General features: G+C 45.6%; 1 non-coding gene across 1 annotated transcript; it reads right to left on the reverse strand.

The window, feature by feature from the left end:
- Nucleotides 1-1810: 1810 nt before the first annotated feature.
- LOC125599542 lies at nucleotides 1811-1916 on the reverse strand. The gene has a single exon (XR_007333275.1). It is a non-coding gene; the product is annotated as a small nucleolar RNA R71 (small nucleolar RNA).
- Nucleotides 1917-19720: the final 17804 nt, after the last annotated feature.

The following is a 19720-nucleotide window of genomic DNA, read 5'->3' on the forward strand; positions in this document are numbered from 1 at the left end:
ATATCGATCGATGTACACAACTACCATTGATCGATGTCGAGACATTAGACACGCGACATTTTGGATCCAGCAGACTTAAAACCCAAGACCAAGCCAAATTACGAAAATGCCCTGACGAGTTTTTAACCTAGTAGATTATATACTGCCTAAGTTTTTTTTTATGGCAAGGAGAACTTTTTGGTTACAGTTTTACTTTAAGAGTGAAAGAGAGTTTTGGAGAGAAGATCACTTATGATTGGAACTCCTTGTTTTCATTTCTTTTCATCTATACTATGAATTTCTATTTATTCATTGTTATGAATTGTTTTGCTATGTCTGAGCCTTGCTAACTAGAACTTGATCATAGGATTGCATATTCAAGCACCCTTGTTATCCCATCATGATATCTATCTATCAAATTAGAACTGCTAGAGAGGGCTAACCGCAAATTTAGTATCTTAGTAGGGCATATCATACTCACGCATAGGCCTGGCTAGAACCCGTCGATTGATGTGCTCAACTGACTATCGATCGACGTTGGCAAAGGTGTATTGGTCGACGTCCCAATAGGACCATCGATCGACACTCTTTCGTTGTCGACATACTAACTGTTGAGACACGAGATCTAGTTTGTTAACCAGTGAAACATGCGACAGCTGATCACTGAGTTAAGCGGTTGTGCTCTAATATATCATGCATGCAACAAATAGGCATCTATAGGTATTATAATCTCCAACACCTGAATAGTGGCCCTGCATCTAATATCATTTCCAACCAAGTTACATTTACTAGTTACTTCGCTTGTTAAACATTTACAACTCTTAGAATTAATAAACACTAGATTTAATTGTTCCCTAGCTCCTTGTGGATTTGATCCCTATGTACTACATATGAACCTCTTTTGATGAGAGTAATATTCCTTAGGGTAATTTGAGTGGTATCAAATTTGGCGCCTTTGTCGGGGAGCTTTGATCACCATTAGATTTAGTTTTATTGATTCTTATTCTTTTCTCTACCCCCTTTCTAACATAATCTTTTTCTTGACTTTTCAGGTGCATGCCCAGCTGTACCATAAGCAACAATGAGAAAGACTTGCTGTTCTCAGACGATCCTGCTCATTTGGAACGCACCATCCGTAGAGGTCAACGTTCCACATCGCTCGACGCAACAACATCGTCGTCGATCGATACGCACAACCAACCATCGACCGACACCTGACCTTCATTGTCGATCGATCCCAATCGTTCGACAACGATCGATACTACACCGCGTACGTCGATCGATACCATGTCGTCAAAAATGGTAAACATTATTATTCTAACACAGGCCAAGAACGGAAACCTGTATGACCAGGACGGTCTTCTGCGTAATGCAACAGGTCAGAAAATAGACGCTCAGGGGACTGTAATCCCTGATGCTAATGCTACAGGCGCTGCTCAACCTGTAGATGAGGACGCTCGATCGAAACCACTGGCCGACTACAATTGCCCAGATGAGTACTATTCCAACAGATCAGCTATTCGACTTCCGGAGATCCAGAAGCAGAATTTCGAGCTGAAGCCTCAATACTACACTCTTGTGTCACAGATACACTACTCTGGGTTACCGCACGAGCATCCTATGGACCATCTGGAACGGTTCGAGGATCTAATCACTGCTATTCGGATGGAAGGAGTCCCCGAAGATTACCTTCTATGCAAGCTCTTCAGATACACGCTGAATGGAGAAGCGATGCACTGGCTTAGGCAGCAACCCACATGATCTTTAACATCCTGGACCGACATCAAGAATGCTTTCTTACGAAATTTCTTTGATGAGGCGCGCGCTGAAGAACTTCGGAACAAAATTTCCACATTCTCGCAGGAGGCTGGAGAGTCCTTCAAAGATGCGTGGAATAGATTTAGGTTCTTCCAGCGAGACTGTCCACACCACGGATTTAACGAAGTGCAGCTGTTAAGCACTTTCTTCCGAGGTCTCGCCTTACAGTATCAAATGGCTCTTGATACGGTGAGTTAAGGAAACTTCACTACTCGGAATCCGTTGAAAGCTGTGAGACTTATCGAAAACCTTGCTAACAGCAGTAGCACCAAAAACACAGACTCTGAACGGAAGAAGTCTGTAGCCTCTATCGGGAAGGAACAGATGGACGAAGTAACAGCTAAGTTAGATGTGGTGCACGAGCTTCTTAGGAAGCAAGTCTGTTCAGCTGAAGGAGAAGTAGCAGATACTGAAGGAGAAGAAAATGTGAACTACATCGGAGGTACCGGATTCCAGAAATTTGGAAACCAGGGCGGAAACAGAAACTTCTTTGGAAATGGTCAAAGAAGTAACCAGCGTTCACAATTTCAAAAACCCTTCGACAACAGCAAAAGCTACTCGAACTCCTACTACCAGAATCCACCACCCCAGACTCAGGAAAGCAAGATCGAAGAGATGCTTGATTGAGTACTGTTGGTACAACAACAAATCACCGTGGATTTCAACGGTAAGATATACTCCGCCTACAACAATTTGAACACCCAAATCGAGACCTTAGGGACTCAGGTGAGAAAACTTGAAACGCAAGTAATTCAGACGGGCGAGACTATAAAAAGGCAAGAAGCTTTCGCTAGAGAGGCAGGAGCCGACAAAGGGAAACACCACGTAAATGCCATCATAGATGATGATTTCTGGCAAGTGGTGAGAAATGAAAAGCTTGAGGAAGGAGACTTCGAAATCGAAAGCTCCATGAGTCTCGGCGGATCTCAATGGTGTCGACCGATGTCGATGAACTCGCATCGATCGACAGACCATGACGAAGATCGATGGACGGATTACTCCAGTCATCGATCGACGTCATCCGCTGAATCGACTGAATGCAATGCAGTTCGAATTCTAACTCATGAGAAATTCGCATCTAAGCATCCTCACCCACCCTCCCCTTTCTATGATAAAATCGATCGATCGGTTGAGCCAACCATCGATCAATAGAGTGAGTCCAACGTCGATCATCACAACACACCTCCCATCGATCGACGGGCACCTCTGACATACCGAGTGCGGTTACCCTTAATCGATAATGACTATATCAACGCACTCAGACCACCACCTAAGCCATTAGCTAGCCCACCCGAACCAAAACCCAACCCTTTAAATAGTTCACCAGAACCAGTTCAAGAAAATCAGGAAACTGAAGGGAGAAGGTTAAGGAAGAGAAAGGAGAAGATTCCTAAGAACCTTAAGAGGGAAGCTAACCAAAAGGAGATGGATGGTTTCACTAAAAGAGTCCTCAGAATCCCAATCGAAAAAGCTTTTGATGAAGCTTACTTCACACACCGGTTGTGGATGTTCTTCAGAGAAACAAAGGTAACTGAGGAGGAAATTAGGAGAATGTTTCATCAAGTCAGAGAGACGATGAGACAAAGGATCACATTGACGAAGAAGAGTGATCCTGGGAAGTTTGCAATACCATGCATAGTCAAGGGTATTGAATTTCTCCATTCAATGTGTGACACAGGAGCATCAGTTAGTATCCTCCCTAGGATCATGGCAGACCAGCTTGGTTTGGCCATCGAACCTTCAACAGAATCCTTCACCTTCGTGGATCTTTCAGAAAAACGATCAGGAGGTATCATAAGAGATCTGAAGGTACAGATTGGTAACGCCCTTGTCCCGGTAGATTTTCATGTCCTAGACATCGAACTTAACTGGAACTCTTCACTTCTGCTTGGAAGATCTTTCCTAGCTACAGTAGGAGCCGTATGTGACATGAACAAAAACAAAATGTGTCTGACGCTGATAGACCCCAACATCCACTACGACCCCATCCGACCTAAGAGAAAGGTTATTTATTGTGTGGATTACGGGAAAGAACTTGGCTTCATTGGCGCATGCCATTGTGGAGCAGAATATGAATCGGAGTACAAAATAGAGTACTCGGAATCGATCGACACCCCAACCTTTCCATCGATTGATTCCAATGAGTCAACGGTGCCCGATGACCGCAACAACACGTCACTCGACGTAAAGCAGCCGGTTGACCATTTCGCTCCACCTAATCATTGTTATCCAAAATTTGCCTTCCAACCTCCAAGCAAGAGAGAACGTGATGATTATTCCATAGGCAGTTGGGCAGACAGTGGTTTCCAAGAAAGTTTTGCAGTTGACACTGTAATTACTTCATCTAACGAGGAACATACAGAGCAATACGATGAGGATTATTGGAAAGAACGTGCAATAGGAATGTCTTTACATGATGAAAGACTTGAAACACATAAGTTCATCAACACGTTTCCAACATCGATCAACGAAGTGCACTCCACATCGGTCGATACCCACCCTCGTCGAGCAAAACAACTGCTCACATTGAACGACACCCGTACAGGAACATCGATCGATATTCGCGCCGCAGCGAAAATTCAGGAGCAGGAGAATATTCCCTCTTCAACTAGGTTTATAGATACCTATATAAAACGTTTTGCACCCCTAAAACCACCTCCACACACCAGAGCATACAGAAAGGCGAAAAAGATGAACACTCTTCCATCTTCATCAACAGGAAAATCCATGAAGAGCAATCATCTCAAGAACACAAGTTCTACAGAAATTACTCTGCCATCGATCGATGCATCTGTATCTACATCGATCGATACTACTCTAAACCCTAATCTTTCTATTTCTAAATTGATTGATAATGCAAACATTGATTATGGTTTTCTAACACCTGATGAATTTGGTATTTTCAGGGACCCAGACGGCAACGCACGTGCAATAGATGGAAGGATCTTACAAGTGTCCAGAGAAGACATAGCAGATATCCTTCAAATGGCCAATGGACCTGACAACCTATTCTCACAGCAACGTGGCACTCCAGACGTCATTCAAACCGATCCTAACAACCACGTAGGAGTCGCCACAACACAAATCAATCCAGATCCATCACGCCAACCAAAAGATCAAGCGTCGATCGATGGGACAACTGAGACATCGATCGACAAGTTAACACCAACGTTGATCGATAGGGATGACCCGACGTCGATCGATAGACGTTATGAATTTGGAAACCGCGCTTTTGACATGTACGGAGCCAGAAAGTTCACTTGGGAACGAAGGGACGAGTATGGAGTCTACATAGATGAGTGTGGACACGCAAGAGGCGTAGCTGGTGAGATGATACCTGTCACAAAGGACGACATCAGGAAATTACTGGAAAGAGCATCTCTTTTTGAAGAGAGCCACATCTGTTTTCCAGAACATGCCACTTCCTTCACATTCACAAGACTGGCACCAGAACTCTACACCAAAGATGAAATCAATGAGATGGTGTTTGGTATTTGTGGAGCTCAGGAAAGACTGGGAGAGGAGCTCAAATCATTGGTAGAAGATACACATCAACGTTTGGATAGAGGCTACAATGAGCTTTTCAGTAGTATGGCAGAAATGAGGACAAAAATTGAGAGCTTACATCAGCAACTTGAGAAGGAAGCCACGACCTCAGCATCGATCGACGCACCAAATGCACCATCGATCGACGTCAGTCTTCCTACAGCCCAGATCCCTGCAGAACAGCAATGTTCAGCACAACACAAGGATGAATGGGAAGTCTCATACATCGACACAAGGATAAACGACGTGTACTACCCTCTCAACAACAACGTGGACTGGCTGAGCACTAAAATCGAGCTACTACAGCAAGATCTGGATACCATTCGCAAGATGGACCAACAACCAGCCACATCGATCGACGTGTGTACCATCACATCGCTCGACGCTAAGGTCTCAGCCATGAATGAGAGGCTGAGGACTTACGAGGACATGCATGACCGCTTTATATCACCAGTCATGATAGATTTAAACAAATTGTCTAGTCAAATACTTCATGCCCAAAGGGATATTGATAATATTACTAATCAAAAAATTTTGTAGGTAAAATCAGCATCGATCGACAGTCTACGAGGGCCTTGGATCGATGGCAAGAATCCTGTGGAGTTACTTCCTTACACAGCAGCAGAGGTTGATGAGATCACATCCAAGATTTACACTGCTATAGACAACCTGGAGGAACGACTTGACAAACGCTGCGATGACATCTACTTTCCATTCGTCAACATAATCAGAGGACTAGACAGCCACGCAGAAAGGCTACAGAAAGAAGTCAAAGCCATTCAGAGGCAACTCGCAGCTCAACACCAGATATCAGCATCGATCGACAGGAAGCGAGCGAAATCGCTTGATGGTAAGTCGCCGAGATCGACCGACGAACACTTAATCGCATCGATCGACGCCGAGTCTACACCAGCCGGCGAGCAGCTGATACACAAGACGATAGAGTCAATGCACAAGGAAATGAAAGAACTTTCAGCATACGCCGATGACAACATAGGCTGGCACCAGGTCAGCATTGACAACGTTCAAGATAGGCTACAAAACATCTCCAATGTACTTGAAAAGATGGATGACAAATGGACAAGAAATGATGAGGCCACAAGAAGTTTCATTGCATCTTGGTCCAGAATGTGCAGAGATGACGTGGATGCTTGTTTTCCAACAAGCAGCTATTTCTCCACCAAATAGCCAATCACTACCACAGTCAAGCTATATGACTATAACCAAGCGATGAACCCACTATTAGGTATTTTAGTTTGGTTTTCTTAGCTAGCATTTATTTACTTTCGTTTTATTTCTTTCAGATTTAGGAGACCCAAGTAGGAGGACCTGAATATCGACCGCCGACGAGACGTCGACATCGCTCGACATAGACAACCACACGACGATCAGTGTAACATATTCCCATCAATCGGTATCTACTCCGGTCAGATGTATCTTCCCGACTTGTTACATTTCGTACATCATGAATTATTCAATCATAACTCCGGCTGAGTTACACTGGGACAATGTAATTTAAGTCTGGGGGGAGATTTACTGATATAATTTATTTTATTCTTATATAAAAAGAATTTTAATAAATTATGCTTAGCAATTGAAAATAGGGACTATAATCTTATATTGATTTAAACTTGAATATCTAACCAATCTTTAGCACCATTTTAGAATTACTGATTGCAGATAGCAATATAGATGCTAAAGCAGATCAACCTATCAACTACACACTTGCCTTGAAACGCATGAAGCAACCAAAGCTGATTTCCAACACTAAACCTGACATAACCGCTTGTCTTGAGGCTTGGTATACATGGGATCGGATTCTTCAGACAAGTCTGGAAGGTAACGCCTGGTGTAGATTATTTATCACATTTTCTCTCTCTAAATTTCGACCCTAGAATAGTTAGTGAGTTATTAAAAATAATAATAATAATAATAATAAAATAATAATAATAATAAGATCTATTGTTTACTTAGGATGAGTCTGGACAGGACTTGGTGGCTAAAACCATTAAGGCTTGATTCATAAAGACTCCAATAAAAGAGTTCGAAATGGGACTTGGAGGCGGCAATCTTCAAGGCTCGCTTTCGCAAAGAACTCTTGGATATAGGTCAAAAAGAAGTGAACAGAGCTTGGTGGCAACCACCATAAAGTTTTGATTCATGGAAGCCTGTCCAATCTTGGTCACTCTGATCCTACAATGGAAGCAGACTTTGACTCAAGAGAGAAAACTAGAGAGAGAGAAATTATGAACTAACTTTTACCTGCAGATCCAGATACTTGTCTGAAATCCTTGCATCCTATGATCGATACTCCCAAGGTAAAACATTCACTTTATATTTATGCTAAGAAATGAAGACAGTAGAGGGGATGTCAGACGTGAATTGATGAGTTGTGTTATGTTTAGAAATGGTTGCTAAACTAGGATATTGCATAATGTGCTTCTGTGATTAGGACCTTTTAAATGTGGTTGCAAAATTGTTGAGGAAAAGATTTCTACGCTTTAAAATCTTAAGTCCCAAATATTTTCAAACCTCTTTCAGAGAGACTGCCTGTATGTTTTGCTTGAGGACAAGCAAAAGGGTAAGTCTGGGGGAGTTGATATACCTTGGATTTGACCCGTTTTCATCCATGGTATATAAGTTTTTTACTATATATATTATCTATGTTTTCTACTCTTCTAGGTATGTTTTCAGGTTCAGGTGCATTTCGGAGTAAAGCTATGACTTTGGAGCATTTTGGAGCTTAAAGGACATTTCACCCGAGCTGACCATGTAGAGGTCGACGAGAGGAAGAACAATCGATCGATGCGCATCAGTGCTATCGATCGACACCGAGGGATGCCTCGACAAATGAAGATTAATATCGATCGATGTACACAAGTACCATCGATCGATGTCGAGACATTAGACACGCGACATTTTGGATCCAGCAGACTTAAAACCCAAGGCCAAACCAAATTAAGAAAATGCCCTGACGAGTTTTTAACCTAGTAGACTATATACTGCCTAAGTTTTTTTTGACGGCAAGGAGAGCTTTTTGGTTACAGTTTTACTTTGAGAGAGAAAAGAGAGTTTTGGAGAGAAGATCCCTTGTGATTGAAACTCCTTGTTTTCATTTCTTTTCATCTATACTATGAATTTCTCTTTATTTATTGTTATGAATTGCTTTGTATTGTCTGAGTAGGTCAATTATTAGATCCAGGGTTCAGATAGGTTTGTGGGATTAGCCCAAACTATAGATTTGCCTTGTTGTGATATTCATGATAGCTTTGTATTCATTGCTTGTTTTAGCCTTGCAAACTAGAACTTGATCATAGGATTGCATATTCAAGCATCCTTGTTATCCCATCCTGACATCTATCTATCATATTAGGACTGCTAGAGAGGGCTAACCGCCAATTTAGTATCTTAGTAGGGCATATCATACTCGCGCATAGGCCTGGCTAAAACCCGTCGATCGATGTCCTCAACTGACTATCGATCAACGTTGGCAAAGGTGTATCGGTCGACATCCCAATAGGACCATTGATCGACACTCTTTCGTTGTCGACATACTTACCGTTGAGATACGAGATCTAGCTTGTTAACCAGTGAAACATGCGACAGCTGATCACTGAGTGAAGCTGTTGAGCTGTAGTATATCATGCATGCAACTAATACCTAATCTCCAACACCTGAATACTGGCCATGCATCTAATATCATTTCCAACCAAGTTACATTTACTAGTTAATAAACACTAAATTTAATTGTTCCCTAGCTCCTTGTTGATTCGATCCCTAAGTACTACATCTGAACCTCTTTTGAAGAGAGTAACACTGCTTAGGGTAATTTGAGTGGTATCAGACAGCCACAGACATTCTGTGTGTGCTGACGGACACACACGGACACACAAGGACATCCACGGACGTCCTGTGTGTGCTGACGGACACCCACGAACGTCCTGTGTGTGCTGACGGACATCCACAGACGTCCTGTGTGTACTGAACAAACAGCCTACGTGGACCAAAATCACCCGAACAGTCCACGGGAGGGAGCAGCGTGCTGAGTCCAAAGACCAGCGTGCTGATATATGTACTGATGGACAGCCACGGACGTCCTGTTTGTGCTGACGGACACACACGGACGTCCTGTGTGTCCTGACGGACACACACAGACGTCCTGTGTATGCTGACAGACACACACAGACGTCCTGTGTGTGATGACGGACACCCACAGACGTCCTATGTGTACTGAACAGACATCCCACGTGGGCCAAAATCACCCAAACAGTCCACAGGAAGGGTCAGCGTACTGAGTCCAAGGACAAACGTGCTGATATGTGTACTGATGGACAGCCACGGACGTTCTGTGTGTGCTGACGGACACACACAGACACACATGGACAGCCACGGACGTCCTGTGTGTGCTGACGGACACCCACAGACGTCCTGTGTGTGCTGACGGACACCCATAGATATCCTGTGTGTACTGAACAGACAGACCACGTGGGCCAAAATCACCCGAACAGTCCACGAGAAGGAGAAGCGTGCTGAGTCCAAAGACCAGTGTGCTGAGTCCAAAGACCAGCGTGCTGATATATGTACTGATGGAAAGCCACGGACGTCCTGTGTGTGCTGACGGACACACACGGACACACACGGACGTCTTGTGTGTGCTGACGGACACACGGACATCCTGTGTGTGCTGACGGACACACATGGACGTCCTGTGTGTGCTGACGGACACCCACAGACGTCCTATGTGTACTGAACAGACAGCCCACGTGGGCCAAAATCACCCGAACAGTCCACATGAAGGGTCAGCGTGCTGAGTCCAAAGACCAACGTGATGATATGGGTACTGATGGACATCCACGGACGTTCTGTGTGTGCTGACGGACACACACGGACACACATGGACAGCCACAGACGTCCTGTGTGTGCTGACGGATACCCACGGACGTCCTGTGTGTGCTGACGGACACCCTCAGACGTCATGTGTGTACTGAACAGACTGCCCACGTGGGCCAAAATCACCCGAACAGTCCACGAGAAGGAGCAGCGTCCTGAGTCCAAAGACCAGCGTGCTGATATATGTACTGATGGACAGCCACAGATGTCCTGTGTGTGCTTACGGACACAAACGGACGTCCTGTGGGTGCTGACGGACACCCATAGACGTCCTATGTGTACTGAACAGACAGCCCACGTGGGCCACAATCACCCGAACAGTCCACAGGAAGGGTCAGCGTGCTGAGTCCAAGGACCAACGTGCTGATATGTGAACTGATGGACAGCCATGGACGCCATGTGTGTGCTGACGGACACCCATGGACGTCCTGTGTTTGCTGTCGGACACACACGGACGCCATGTGTGTGCTGACGGACACCCATGGACGTCCTGTGTGTACTGAACAGACGGCCCACATGGGCCAAAATCACCCGAACAGTCCACGGGAAGGGCCAGCGTGCTGAGTCAAAGGACCAGCGTGCTGATATGTGTACTAATGGACAGCCACAGACGTCCTGTGTGTGTGCTGACAGACACACACAGACACACACGGACAACCACATACGTCCTGTGTGTGCTGACGGACAGCCACGAACAGCCATAGACGTCCTGTGTGTGCTGGCGGACACTCACGAACATCCTGTCTGTACTGAACAGACAGCCCACATGGGCCAAAATCACCTAAACAGTCCACGGGAAGGGCCAGCATGCTGAGTCCAAGAACCAACATGCTGATATGTGTACTGATGGACAGCCACGGACGTCCTGTGTGTGCTGACGGACACACGCGGACACACACGGACACACACGGACACACACGGACACACACAGACACACACAGACACACATAGACACACACACACAGCCACATACGTCCTGTGTGTGCTGACAGACACACACGGACGTCCTGTTTGTGCTGACGGACACCCACGGACGTTCTGTGTGTGCTGACGGACACACACGGACAGCCACAGACGTCTTATATGTGCAGACAGACAGCCACAGACGGCCACAGAAGACCTGTGTGTGCTGGCGGACACCCACAGACGTCCTGTGTGTACTGAACAAACAGCCCACGTGGGCCAAAATCACCCAAACAGTCCACGGGAAGGGCCAGCGTGCTGAGTCCAAGGACCAACGTGCTGATATGTGTACTTATGGACAGCCACGGACGTCCTGTGTGTGCTGACGGACACACACGGACAGCCACGGATGTAAGACCCGATCCCGGCCGCCTAGGCCGCGGTCGATGCCTCATGTCGCCCGGTCCACTTCATGACTGAACCTCTTAATTTCTGCCCATTATTTATAATATCGCCTAAAGGCGAGGGCTTACTTAGACCTTAGCTAAAGACTTACCTAGTCATTAATAGCCTAGATCCTTTCAACAGATACGCAGCGGAATATTCTCTAGTTAATCATTGGTCTAAAACCAATCTAACACTTGTCTGGTCGAGTCACCTTAGCCTTGGTCAGTTTACTCAACTACCAATTAGCTTAAAGGTCAATCCTAAACCCAAACCAAGCCATACGATTCTGAGGTTCCATTCCCCTAAACCATTCTATCTAGATCTACATAAGTAAATGCTAGATCATACCTTTGCCACATCTATGGAGCTTATTAGCTCATCGGTCCTCCATTGACTCGAATTGCTCTTGCTTAACAGCTGGACCATGATCACTCAATGATCTTACTTATGGTCCTTATCTTGACTCCTGCGTCAAACAGCTCCCCTAGGTACTTAGTCATTCAACCAACCATCCCCACAGACATAAGTAACCTTTGAGAAGTCTTTGAAAGGATAAGGGTTTGCATCTGGCCTTTCTCGGCTCATGCACAATCCAAAATCCTTTTGCCTTATAGGCAATAGTACCAAGTCCATCTTCTGGACTGACAAAGCTCATTAGATCCTAAGTCAATCAACAAACCATCCTCACATGACTTGGAACTGATGAGTCATCATCTGGCCTGACCGGCCTTGGGACTTAACCCAGACAACATATATGATTTGTTCATACCAACCGATGCATTCAGTAATCAGGTTAGGACCGACACCTTGAACCATCATTCAGAGGTCAGGTCGTCCATACTCAACCATGATCAGATCTTACACGGCCTTCCTTGAACAATCACACTTAGGCTCAGTATCTATGGTCTACGACACATAGTACTAGCCACACACTTCGTCATGACTCTTAGCCAATCTCGAAGCTATCAACACCAAGGTTGATATCTAGAAGCATCACATCAATACTCTTACTCCAGCATCGTGACTATCCATACTAGTGTTCGGCCATCGAACCATTGTCATGAAACATGATCCGACCACTAGACTTGATAAGCCATCGTCCACTTAGCATGTACTGATATAACTGGCCTTCCATTGCCATCATGTGGGTGTACCCCCTACATAAGGCATATGGCGCCTATCCTACTCACCAACCCGAGGTTGATTGTAAGATATCCCACTTAGCCTTTGCGGCTAGAACCATCCAACCATAGCCGGATCGTCCATTGTCCCGTCTAACCGTCTGGTTAAGATCTAGGTGCGATCGGCAAGTTATAAGTCCGGCCCAAAGGCTCACGGTCCTTCTTACCTGATCCAACCCAAAGCCTGGATCTATACCACCGAGTAAGGCCCAAGCCCAAACCGGATTGCCTTGCAACCGATCAGACCTTGCGACACAACACTCCGGTTAAACTAACCGTCCGTCCGTTCGACTATGCAGCCGCGGACTGTCCACTTGGTTCGGCCTAAGCCTTGAACCAATGGCACCGTTTGGAACAAACACCCTTTGGGAACTAGTACCCTTTGGACATTCATGCCTCTTGGCAACTCATGACCCTTGGCATCTCGCACCCATTCAGATGCTCCAACCGTTCGACCTAACCGTCCGTAGGGACTGTCTGGTCCGTACGTGTGTCCGGCCTATGGCCAAAGGACCACGCCTTAACCTACACAAGTCATGAACCATTGTGACTGTTCAGGGAAGGGTTGCAACCGTTCAGAACAGAACAGAACCGCCCCTATCCAATCGGATCACCTGAGGCCGGTTTAGCCCATGCGCGCGCCTAACTCGTCGGTTATGGACCGCGACCGCATTACTCAACCAGAACCACGGTTATAACCAATCCCAACACATCAACAAGGCCACGCCTATGTACAGAAGGAGTAGAAGAAGAATTGGATGAAAAGAATGAGAAGAATAGGACACAATCCAAACGCCCATGGCTAGACCGGTTCGGACTGTCCGATTGTCTTAGCCGATGAGTCGGTGGTTACCCCACTGACCCTATCTGACTGAACCACGGCTTTGGAGTCCTTCTCCAGACCTTTCTCTATGCATTGGGTATTCATAACCACACGGCCTCCTCTCTCCTAAACCATTCTCCTTGCCGGAGACACAAAACCACCACGACCAGCCCTTTTCCGGCCGATCTCTTGTCCGGGACTCTCTCTCTCTCTCTACGTTTTTCTCTGAGAATTTTACTCTGGAATTGGATAATGAAATCAACAGGAGAGACCCCATATTTATAGAAAACGAGGGGTAAGTCTTGCCCCACGAACAGGCACGACTTGTTAGCGAATGGGCACCATCGGCCAAGGGTGATGTCCCACCACTTTGTATTTAAAAGATATATAAAACTTAATTGTCTTTGTATTTTAGTGATGTCCCACCACTTTATTATTATCGAGAATATACACATAACACATTTGTTATATTACTAAGTAACAACAATGAAAAAATAGGCCCTAGAAATTTGACATAAATAATAGGCCCCATTCTATTGTATCGTATGTTTGGGGTCAGACCCGGGCCTGGGTTGTCCCCTTTCGGCCACTTGCATCCTTTCGCCCTTTCTGATTGGGTTTGGGGTAGGTCATAAGCCCAACCCACGCCCCAAGACTCCTGGACTTAGCGCACGGCCTTGTCCAAGGACCCAACAGCCCAATGGCCTCATGGCCGGACCTCACAGCCCGCCACTGACCCGGACCATCGGCCTAAAACCCGAACAGTCCGTCTAGCTGAGATGAGCTGACTCCCACACACGAACACACACGGACAGCCACAGACGTCCTGTGTGTGCTGACGGACACACACGGACGTCCAGTTTGTGCTGACGGACACCCACAGACGTCTTGTGTGTGCTGACGGACACACACAGACACACACAGACAGCCACGGACGTCATGAGTGTGCTGACGGACAGCCGCAGATAGCCACGGACGTTCTGTGTGTGCTGGCGGACACCCACGGACGTCATGTGTGTACTGAACAAACAGCCCACGTGGGCCAAAATCACCCAAACAGTCCACGGGAAGGGCCAGCGTGCTGAGTCCAAGGACCAACGTGCTGATATGTGTACTGATGGACAGCCACAGACGTCTAGTGTGTGCTGACGGACACACACATACACACACGGACAGCCACGGACGTCCTTTTTGTGCTGACGGACACACACGAACGTTCTGTGTGTGCTGACGGACACACACGGACGTCCAGTGTGTGCTGACGGACACCCACGGACGTCCTGTGTGTACTGAACATACAGCCCACATGGGCCAAAATCACCCAAACAGTCCACGGGAAGGGCCAGCGTGCTGAGTCAAAGGACCAACGTGCTGATATGTGTACTAATGGACAGCCACGGACGTCCTGTGTGTGCTGACGGACACCCACAGACGTCCTGTGTGTACTGAACAGACAGCCCACGTGGGCCAAAATCGCCCGAACAGTCCACATGAAAGGTCAGCGTGCTGAGTCCAAGGACCAACGTGCTGATATGTGTACTGATGGACAGCCACGGATGTGACACCCCCGATCTGGTCGAAGTATAAGTTGACTCGACCAGCCATGCAACAATTAAACAAGAACATGCACAGCCGATCACTCGTAACTGAAACCAAACCGAGAAGCCACAATGTGTACATAAACGACTAACCCGAAGTTTCCAAAATAAATCCAGGTACCTTAGGCCAACCGCCTAAGTACACATATCCTATTAGGTACAACCCGAGGTTTTACAACCTTAAGGGTAATACCCAATACTTGGTTCGTCCGGACAAGGACTAATATCATTCGGAACCCGTACTTTAAAAACATTATTTATACACTATATGCTTATTCATTTAAAAGAATCTTACAAAATCTTATAGATTAACCTCGTGTTTTCGGTCAACAAACCTTATACATAAAGTATATCAAAACGACTGCAAGGATAATAAAACTACCGCTGGCTAATGCCGTTCCTTCCCGCCCTAGAGTAAAGGTCTCCCACCTACTGGTTACCTGCATATCAAATGAGTCATGAGTAACTAGTTTACTCAGTGAGTCTAATCCCACACCCAAACACATATCAATAGTATCCCGAGCAAGCGACACCATTTGAATGCAGTGGAATTTTATTCCATAATTAATATAATTATAAGGCCATCCATTTGAATGCAGTGGAATTTTATTCCATAATTAATATAATTATAAGGCCTCTCAATTCATCCATGTGAATCTATCTTAAACATCACCTCCACGATACCCGCCAATCACTCACTCTTAATATATATATGCTAAACCCGGAAAACCACCAAGGCTAACCGAGCCTAACGGGGAATAAATATAACAATCATCTCCATCAGATATTCCAAGATAGAACATCTAACGCTGCATGCAGTTACACGGCCTCCAGGGTCGGACCCCATCATCGTGTCTTCATGACCTTGATCCATATCGCATGACCAATTCACGGCAATGCAGGACTTTCAGGAGAGTGAGTATACAATAAGATTTCACATGATTCACACTTATTAATAGAATACTTATATATTAGTACATGAGAACAAGTACTAAGGCCCGGGATAACCTCAAAGAATTATTCTTATTAATTCTTAAGTATTTAAACTAGATAAATACTTCATATATAAATATAGATCAAGAGATAATACTTAATCAATCAACCATAATTACTCCTTAATTAATCCATGATTAATCCTTAATTAATCAATGATTATCCCTTAATGAATTCATGATTAATTCTTAATTAATCAACCATATTCAATATGCAATCATGCATACTCATTCATAATTCATTCATCATCTATCTAGAAGTAAACGCTCAGGTGCTCCTGCCCGAAAAAAATGATCTGAGATACTCCTGCCCGAAACTGACCGGATTTGGAATTTAATATATATTGAATTAAATCAGAAAATTTATTAAAAGACCACAGAGCCAACAGAAACTTACATAATTACAACCCAACCAGGGCCATTTCGCTGACCATCCAGACCCGATCCATAAATTCGGATCTATTTTGCCTTAACTTCCGAAACCTTTATATGACTTAGTGTAATTGTAAACTTTGGTATAACTGTGTAGCGTAATAAAACCTGAACAAATAAATACTGTCCCAGTTACAAAGTTATGCTAAATTGAAGTAAATCACACATTGAGTACTCCACATTTAGATTGCAATTTATTATTACGTTATTGTTCGGCCACATGTGTTGTTATTGATGTGGGAACCGAAATTCACACTATCGATTTCCGTTTAAATAAGCAAACTAGGAAAACCCTAATTTCCCAGAGGACCCGGATATCTGTTAATTACCACATGTCAAGCAATCAGAACACGAGAATAACAACGATAAAAATAAGAAATCGAAAAGAGAGCAAAGTAGATCTTTATTCCGAATCTGCGTATGAGCGTTACAACAAGGTATAAGCCTGGGCTCGAGAGCTGTCGGCGAGATTCCTAGTTCTAGCAACCCTAAGACGGCTAAACCTAATTGAGTCACAGCTCGAAATAACAAAAACGGAAAATTGCCTAAATTGCTCTAAGTGCTAAGTTTGCTCTGAAAAAAGTTCTCCCCTGCTCCTCGCCTAGGACTCCTTATATACTAGCTCAAAGGTCGGTTTACGCTTTTAATCTTCTACCCTTAAGCGGTCATAGCATAAAAATGGAGATATTCCATTTTCCCGATCTTCACAATTATCTTCAAAACTTTCGTATTTATCCGCGGAAACTTGACATTTATCCTTCCTCGTGGGCCAAGCGTGACCCATGCTGCGGTTCACGGGCTTTGGTTAGGAAAAATCGTAGGATGGGCCTCGAGTCGTGTTTTAGGTCCCTTTGGGCCGTCTTCTGACTCGACACGTTTACTACGAGTTTTCCGCGGTTTCTAATCCGCGAAGTTTGATCGATGAATTAGAATAGCGGGAAACATGGACTGAGCATGCTACGGTCTTCGGGAGATAGCATTCGAAGGTCTGACGAGAATGCAAGGATTGGTATCGTATCGATGTTCGGAAAGGTTCAATCGCTACACAGCGACCGAACTTTGGCTCGAGCCCGGTCGCTACGTAGCGACCGAGCGAGACGAGTGCTCGGTCGCTACGTAGCGACCGGGCGGGACTATCGCTCGGTCGCTACGTAGCGACCGAGTGGGACGATCGCTCGGTCGCTACATAGCAACCGAGCGGGACGATCGCTCGGTCGCTACGTAGCGACCGAGCTTGGCCGAGCTCTGTCGCTACGGAGCGACCGAGCGGAACGATCGCTCGGTCGCTACGTAGCCATCGAGCTTTGACTCGAGCTCGGTCGCTACGTAGCAACTGAGCGGGACGGTCGCTCGGTTGCTACGTAGCGACCGAGCTTTGGCTCAGGTTTGGTTGCTGCGTAGCGATCGGACGGCGTGTATACATGGTGACCGAGCTTGGTTTGTTCGGTTTGAATCCCAAAGGATACTTTTTCGTAAAAACTTCGTATTGGTTATTTTTACGAAAATTACATCTCTTCTTTTACTATCTCTTTCGGAAATACGATCTCCGAGGATTTTCGGGTGGTAATTCCGTCGTAACCGTTTTTGACCCCAACAGTTAGCCCCCCAGCCCGTTAGAATCATGCATCGTAGGATCCTAGCGTGCGGTTAGGCATGTTTGGCAAGTTAGGCGTGATGGATGGAATTAATATCCGAAAGTCCGAGCTTGAATAGTAAATACTTATGTCTTATAAGAAGGGAGGTAACTTGTTCCATAATTTTTTCACTTTCTTGTCTTTCTCTAAAATCTTTCTTAAAAAAAAAAAAAAAACTTTCTGTCTTTCTCCCCACCCTTTTCCTCTATTCTCTCAAGAAAAGTGTAAAGATGTCGAGCAAGAAAAAGATTGCGAAAAAAGGGTCTTCGTCCACGAGTCCTTATGAAGAGCTCGTCGTTCCGAAGATGGAGTTCGTGCCTCACTCGGTGCATCCTGCCGAGAACGAGGCATGGTGGGTTGCTCATTATGGCTCATTGACCCCTCCCAAGGAGAAGCCGTTCCCGGTCCTGGTCCATCGTGGAGTCGAGGAAGAGGATGCAAGTAAGACTACCGACGAGTTTCTCGCGATGATGCGATCGTTCTACCATATCCCGGATGCTGTGGAGTTCCGGGTTATCTGCCGCGGGGAATGTGCTAACAGCCCCCCGGAGGGTTACTTTACTTGCTATGAGGCGTTCGTAGTGCGTTGTCGCCTATGGTTCCCCATACCCGAAATTCTCGTCCGAGTGTTGGATCGTTTCGAAGTTGCGATTTGTCAGTTGACTCCCCTTGCCATTCAGCATCTTATTAGGATCCTCATCCTAAGCTATGAGCATGGCCTTTCCCTTTCCGTCGATCATTATGAAGCGCTTTTGAGGCTTCAACTTGTCAGAGATACGGATAAGCATAGGTTGGTCCTTCGGAAATTTATGTCAGTGGTTAAGAAGTTTATTTCGAACTTCAACTCGTGGAAGAAGTTCTTTTTCTTCGTTCGTATAGACGCTGCATCCGTCGAAGAGAGTTGCATTCCACTGTTCCGGAGGTTGCCGAATGATCGTCCCTTCATCAACCCTTTTGCTCTGTTCCCCGAGGACATCATTTCGGTGAGGGATCTTCTCAGGAATGGTCCCTTCTTCTGAACTTCTTTTACGCCGAAGAGGGTTCGGAAGGCACTGAGTTTCGTGCAACCTGGTCCTGATTTGGATGCGGACACGGGAAGCGACTCCGAACCTGACGACCAGAATCCCGTCGAAGCTCTAACGGCTGTGCCGGAGTCGAGTTCTTGGAAGGGAAAAGTTGTCGATCTTGGCGACATAGAGTTTTCGATGGATGACTCTATGCTTCCAGGATGGGATCCGAACCTTTCTTACGGCAATGGGAGCGGTTCGAGCGAGGCCCCTGTTCCGGATTTCGATGACTTCTTTGCTGGACTGCCACCGGGTTTCGATGCTCCTCCTCCTACGAAAGAATCGGCGAGGCCGAGAGTCATTGCAGAGGGATCTCGCATCATCAATGGGGTTAGTTTTTGAGGATTTCCTGGTGATTGTCCTGTGTATATATGTTTATAACATGTCAATCGATTTTGCAGGGCCTGAGC

Source organism: Brassica napus, unplaced genomic scaffold, assembly GCF_020379485.1.
Source record: "Brassica napus cultivar Da-Ae unplaced genomic scaffold, Da-Ae ScsIHWf_1896;HRSCAF=2540, whole genome shotgun sequence".
NCBI lineage: Eukaryota > Viridiplantae > Streptophyta > Magnoliopsida > Brassicales > Brassicaceae > Brassica > Brassica napus.